This window comes from Rhododendron vialii, chromosome 6a, assembly GCF_030253575.1.
Source record: "Rhododendron vialii isolate Sample 1 chromosome 6a, ASM3025357v1".
Classification (NCBI taxonomy): domain Eukaryota; kingdom Viridiplantae; phylum Streptophyta; class Magnoliopsida; order Ericales; family Ericaceae; genus Rhododendron; species Rhododendron vialii.
The window spans coordinates 8,835,255-8,842,787 of NC_080562.1; the positions used below are offsets into that span (position 1 = coordinate 8,835,255).

At 39.1% G+C, this 7,533-nt stretch overlaps 1 pseudogene; it reads right to left on the reverse strand.

Moving 5' to 3' along the window:
• Positions 1-648: 648 nt before the first annotated feature.
• LOC131328359 (endo-1,4-beta-xylanase 1-like) lies at positions 649-4,058 on the reverse strand (annotated as a pseudogene).
• Between the last annotated feature and the right edge of the window lie 3,475 nt (positions 4,059-7,533).

The following is a 7,533-nucleotide window of genomic DNA, read 5'->3' on the forward strand; positions in this document are numbered from 1 at the left end:
CGTGATTTCTCTTATCCTCCTGAAGGTAAAATTTCTACATAAATCTTTGGTTTCTTTCTTTTGGTATTCCTAATATTATTAGCATTCTGATGTTATGGAAATTCTCTATTTGGTTTTGTGATGCTGAGATTTATTAAACTTGGGATTCATGGAGATGTTTGTTTTGTAGAGGAAGCCTAAGATCGAAATAACCTAGATAACCGACCGAAACCGAATTTACTGATCGAACTGACCGAACCGTTTGGTGATAACGATGGCCGATAACCGAACTGATTACACCCCTAAACCAAGTTTCTAACTTTCCACCAGATCGATGAGATGAAACCCAACGTGCTAACCAATAGCAATGCCGCGGATTAAATTTATCGGCCACCTCCATCAAATTCTAAAAGTTGTTCTCTACTGACGCATTATGTATTTACAGATTTTGAAATGAAGAAATTTTCATTTGACCCATCAAAAAGTAAGTGAAAATGTGTAAATTCATTCTAGATCATTTTGTATCGTTTGAGTTTGACAAAATCATTGTATTAACTAGTTTGAAGCTAATCTACTAAACAATCTAAAGGAATTCAAATTATGAACAAATTTTCTCGTCATATTGAGAACAAATTTATACCTCTGCTTAAATTTACGACGACGAACCAAAAGATCAAACAGTTTCCATTAACAAGAACAAAGTACTGAAAAAAGTCACCAACCATTATTTCATCTTCTTCTCTCACAAACTATAAAAATTGATAGGCAACACAAGAGGAGATTCACCCTTGGGAACCTCAAATACCTTGAATCTTCTTTTTGAACCAATTTGAACATAGACTTTATAGTCCCCTGGGAACCCCCTAAACTTGAATTGGCCTTGATTATTGATCTTCCCTTTTTCATTAGACATCCATTCTTCCTTCAGCGCAAGCAACCTCTTACCAGCTTCATTCAAGTCCCCTTTGGCATTCCACCAATGTGCATTATTCCATTTCTTCTTACCCTCCTCATTTCCCCAGAACATTATTCCCTCCACCACTGGATGAGCAAACGCCTCGCGCAACATAACTTCCAAATCATCCGCCCTGAAGCGCTCGTTAAGGTGCGAGAAATCGAGCCCCGTGAACCATATCAGAAGGCCGAGCTTACTGTCCTTAAAACTTATCCAATGCAGAACAGACGATTTCACCCACCACAGGGCTATATACATGTCCTTGAATTCCCACTCCTTCCACAGTGGCCCCCCGTACCCTCAGGTCACTGATATGCTCAATGTACTTCTCTGGGGTGGAATGCGCGTCGCGTCCGTCCTCGATGTGGTAATCGTTCACGAATAGTGTCGCGTCGGGGTCCAATTTCTTCGCGGTTTTGTTGGATATCCGGTCTTCATTATGATGAAAGTGATGGCGTCATCTCTTCAAATTTGGAATGGTAGAAGCATTCGAGTCACGTTAGGAAAACGCTTTCCTAAAGACAGTATTTGCCCCCACCGGAAGGTGTGCACCGGGTTACAGCAAATCCGCCTTCAAGATAAATCGAATCTGAACTCTAGGTTCTTTCTGTCATCGTTTGCACAAACAGAGACAGACAGAATATCCGCTAAGCAAATGTAGAAGAACCAAGAACTGTTACTCTATTTTGAGATATAACAGAATATCAGTTTGCCATTTCTAGGAAGAGAATGTGTAGAGAAAAAAAGACCAATTCAGTATGGAATTTTCAGCCCCTTGAATGACTTTACAAATGGCCTATTTATAAACTTATAAGCACCCTTGTATGAAAGGTTGTTACTCTAGTAAACAGCCATAAGAAATGGTCATGTCCTTTGAAGACACCGATTAGGAAAGATCATCTTTCAAAGACAATTAATAGAGAGGAACATGCCTATTAGTAGACATCCTTTAAACAATTAATTAGGAAGGGTCATGCCTTTTGGAGGCACCCCATGATTCACATCCCTTCCTAACAATCACATATTTCCAAATGAACACACCCCAATTTAATGGGTGTTACAACCATTTACATAAAGTCACAACTCATGCGAAAAAGCGTAGCAACCTTTTACAAAATCCTCATTTTGTACCTTTCCGAAAATTCCAAACTAAAATCCAATTTTATTTTGAAAAACTCCAACAGGTTTTGTACATGGTTGCGCGGATTTCATCACCCAAACGTTCTCGCTAATAGGTCTCGTGAAGCATCTCATTGTTCACATCGTAGTGTTCGAACTTCCCTTTGTATCTTGTGAGGAGGTCCTTCAGGCGTTTTAGAATAGCTTTCCTCAAGTCACTATCACTAAGGGCTTGTACCCATTTTTGAATGAACTTTTTTTCTTCCCATAAGATGCAGTGACCGCGGGTTTTAATCCTGTGTCGGTGACAAAAGGCCAAGAGCTCGTCGACCTTCTCGTAATCGAAGTTTCCTTTTTCTTCTTCTGTGTGGTTCCACTTCAGCTCGTATTGAAACACAGCCCAGTTGAAATGTTTGACGAAGAAATCGACAAAGTTTTCTTTTTCTATGTCTGTATGGGTTATACATGAGCCAATGGGGAAGCTATTTTGTGTTTGTTCGACACTCACATAGGTGCCAGCAGGCAGACTGCTTGAGCCCGGTCCATATAATTTCAAGACGACGTCACGCTTGCGTACCTACATGCCGAAAATTGTGGAATGATTTTCAAACGAAACTTGCAGTTGAGGTTAGAATTCCCTAGCTAAATCAATTCAGAGAATTATAAATTGACAAAACAAAAAACTGCTAAAGCTTCATATTTGATTCCCTTTTTCATGACTCTAGGTCTAGGTGAAGCATATGACAAAGCAAAAAGTTGTAACCGTTGAAAGAAGGATGTCATTTTGCACCTTATGAACTCATTTTTCACATAAACTTTCTCTAGTAGCAAAAGCAGTCTTGTACACTGAATAAAAATGAGTTTGCTAGCTCTTAGTATTGTCTAGACATAGTGCGAAGTGCTCAAAATTACTATGAAGTCACAATACACTTGGGTGACACTCTGTAGTCCTGCTCCAATGTAAATAGCAGATGAACCATGAATAGAAACCACGGCTATAAATTACCTCATCAGTCTTGCTCCTCAGCTCCTCAAACCTTGCCTTTCGGTCAACGGCGTAAATTTGAATTTCGTCACGAAGCATCAAGTCAACCCCGGAATCAGGACCATGCACATAAACAACAATTAACCTTAGCCGGTTTCCTCTCAATTCTAAAAGACCCAACAATCTCATGCCACTTGTCACCATTAACCTCAACTTGACCCACTTTAACCCACTCTTTGTTATCGATACTTAGTGTAACAGTCACCGTCTGTGGTCTACTTACCCGAGAACCAATCTTGACAGATGCAGATAATTGGTACGTCAAAAAAAGTTGCAGCTTATCAGTTATCTGCTGAGCGGGACCATCCGAATTCTGCTTGCGACAGGTGGCAAGAATGTAGCGACGAGAATTTGAGTCAGTTTGGACACTTAAATTGCATTTATCAAGTGGATACCACCCATTGCTGCCATCGTTGAATCCGTTGTTCGTGATTATGTTAACCCCATATGCTGGATTCTACAACAGAAAAAAGAACATATTCCTATATAGTTAGTGATGGATTCTGGAAACACCTTCTAGTATTCTGACTTCTAAGAATTTGTAGTTGGAGCATTATGCTGCAGATATAAAAATCAACAGTTTTTTGAAGTTTTTTTTCTTCTTCTAGAAGTTATAATTTTGATGCTTCTAGAGATTCATAGAAGCTTTAACTAGCGTAAAGACAAAGTTGATTTGCAACTTTTGCCACAAATGCTACTCTTCAACTTCTGCATCTCTTAAGTCATAACCAAAAGTTGCGATAAACACTTTTCCGATCTTTTCTATAATCTAAAATTTGTACTTTGAAACCGAATCTTTAATGCATTATACTAAAAATTTTATGAACAGTCGCATAACATCACTAAAGCAATACCAAACCTACATCTTCTTTTCAAACTACCATCTCTAAAGTTTATTTCTCTCTCTCTCTCTCTCTCTCTCTCTCTCTCCTCTTAAACCTTTCCCTTACCCATGGCCATGGGCCGTAGTAACATCGCATCAAACCGAGGGCCAGAGGTCCATATGACTCCTAACTACCGCATTTACCGTTCCATGATTATAGACTTGTCCATATTACCTCAATCTTTTCTCTCTCATTTCACCTTCAATTCTATTGGCGCCACCCCTACCCCTTGAAGGTTTCCGTTTCTAATTTAAACTCTCAATGAAGAACCCAGTGATTTAAAAATCGCGCCTTGGCGAGGCGACACTCCAGCACCTCACAGGTGCGAGGCGAGGCGAGGCGACCATGGAAGAGGCGACCGCCTAGTTGCTACAATCGGGCCTAGTCGCGAGGTGTGAGGCGACTGAAAACGCACGCCTAGGCATCGTCGAGGTCAAAAACAGAATATAAGGGCAAAATAAAACTTACTATTATACAATACACACGATTGAAGCCGCCTCTCTCTCCTCTGTGAATGAAGCCCTTTGTCTCTCCTCTGCGATCGATCGTGAAGGCAAGCTCTCTGCCCTCTCTCTCTCTCTCTCTGAGATCCTCTCTCTCGCAGCCTTCTCTCTCGAACACCTCTCTCTCTTCTTATTTTCTTCTCATTTTCTTCTTTTTCCGATAGGGTATACATATACACACACGCACACACCCTTCTCTCTCTCTCTCTCTCGCCCCCTTTTGGGTCAGTTAGTGCTGGAGTGCACTGCTGGTTCTTTTTTATTTGATGACACACACGCATAATATACATATACAATCATCAAAATTTGATCGAAAACTGTGAGGTGTTTTTTAAAGTTTTTTTGGGTGTCCCTTGAACCTCCCCGATATAGGGGCGGTTCCGCGGATACCCAAAAAAACACCTAAAAAAATATCCCAAATCTTAATCTCATAGTTTCCGATCAAATTTTTATGATCCGAATCGTTCAATGTGTGCAGAATGTAATTCTAAGGGTGCTCGCAAGAAATTAGCAAAAAAAAAGGACCAGAAAGTGCTTATTTTGAGTAGTTTTTAACTGAACCGTTTATTAAATTTAAGTTAAAAACTGCTCAGATCAAGCATTTTTGGGTCATTTTTTTTGTTAATTTCTCGCGTATACCCTTAAAATCATGTTCTGATCACATTGAACGGCTCGGATCATCAAAATTTGATTGAAAACTATGAGGTGTTTTTTTGGGTGTCCCTTGAACCACCCCGATACGGGGCGGTTCCGCAGACACCCAAAAAAACACCTAAAAAAAACACCTCAAATCTCAATCTCATAGTTTCCGATCAAATTTTTATGATCCGAACCGTTCAATATGTGCAGAATGTGATTTAAGGGAGCCCACAAGAAATTAGCAAAAAAAAAAAAGACCGGGAAGTACTTATTTTAAGCAATTTTTAACTGAACCGTTCATTAAATCTAAGCTAAAAACTGCTCAGATCAAGTCATTCCCGGTCATTTTTTTTGCTAATTTCTTGTTTGTAACCTTAAAATCATGTTCTGATCACATTGAACGACTCGGATCATCAAAATTTGATCGGAAACTATGAGGTATTTTTTTGGATGTCCCTTGAACCACCCCAATATATTATACTCCCTCCGTCCCTAAATAAGTGTCCAGCGCGCAAAATTAGGCCTTCAAAAAGATGCATTTATTTCGTTAAAAAAATTAATTTTTTTTCACAAATCAATAGATAGCAATGAGTTCTATTAGATTGTGGAAAAAAATTAAATTTTATGCATATTTTGTAAAGCCTAGTTTTGCACGCCGGACACTTATTTAGAGACGAATGGAGTATATAGTAATGATTAATCAGTTTGTATATATTAATGCTACTGTTGATCATATTTTATCTCCCTTGTGTATATATTATAGATGTCAAATAGAATCGATCTTGCTTGGAATATCTGGTTTGTTACATTTTATGAGTGTATTTTACTAGTATTTCGTATGTTGGATTATTGGTTATTATGCAATATGATGATGTTTATTCTTGTTTTGATGGTAGGAGTGGATGTTGGTCATTTATGTAGTTTATATTTCTTTTTTTTAAACGCTCACCTCGCTTCAATGAGGCGCTCGACTCGCCTCGCTTCAATGAAGGTTTTGTCGCCTCACGTATTTAAATCATTGGTCTTACCACACATCCGTGTCAACTAGTGTTATGAAAGTTTGCCGCCTAGGCCGATTAGTCCTCGCCTAGGCGCTAGAAGGTAGTCCAACGCCTAGATTAGGCAGCCAACTAGTCGAATGCCTAGTCCCTGCATAGGCGCCCCTTTTTCTGCCCGACTAGCGCCTAGCGATTTTTAGAACATTGGTGTCAATATTGTCATTTTAGCTACACTCATCTTCCTTGCATAATCTAATCACGTACAAAAAAAAAGTACAATTAAGAGCGAATTATTCACTAGCTCTGTGGGGAAGATACCCAAGGGCTGCTACGAGCTAAATCTAATACCTATGGAAAGAAAGGAAATCTCTTGGTACAATCTTAAACAAAATTTGCTTCGATGTTAGAACTGTGTATTCTCAATTTGTATCCGTTAAAAAACAATCCTTTCAAGTCTGGCCTATGTCATCTATGGCATATATATTTCCCCTAAGATTTTCTGTTATACTTCTCAGTCTTTTGTAAATACTATCGAAGAGAGATATTGTATAACCATAAGAACTAACTTGGCAATCCTTAATGTACAGTTTGCAGCCATTCGGTATCTCAACACCTACACGCACTGTAGCCTCTACATCTACACGATTGACATTTTTACCAGATATTCGAATCGAACTATGGCAGTGACCTCATAAGCAGTCTTGGTGTGCTACTTAAGTTAATATACCCAGATAAGAGTATTTTGGTAATTGGTGATATAAACCCCATAAATATATACTATTATTTTGTACACGACACCTAATGCAATCTGTGCTCTTTCTTTCTTTGGTTCGTAATAGTGGTAATTGGTGTGAGCTTTGTACTTGCCTAACTACACTATTGGCAAAGTGCGGAAAAAATCTCGGTGCGGTTTCTTTGTCGTTTTACTTAATTTAATTCTTTTTCCCTCTGCTTGATTTATTCTTTGTGCGATTGTATGTGTGGGGTAGAATCAGCAACAAAAAGGTCCGACATAGTATACTTACAGCTCTTACTGAATCTATATGTAGGTCTACTTCAGGAGGAGGCCCTTCCAAATAAAACACAATTTTGTGGTTGGGCAAAGTTGGCAGCGAAAATTGGCCTTCCAATGTTTGCCACTGATTGCTTGAGACGAAAGTTCTGCACATGGTGATTTTCTTTAAGAAATCATTCATTCCAAATACGGAGTAATAACGAAGGAATAAATATATTATTACTTTGGAATTATGGTCTCATAGCCAGGTTCTGAATCTCGGGATTCTAATCTTAACGTGGCCTTGACACCATCGGAGCTCTGAACAGGACCAGAGACACGAACATGAGCAGAAACGCTGTAGGTAGCACCCGCGGAAACGTTTCCTGTGATATCTTGTTCCAATCCTTGCCATCT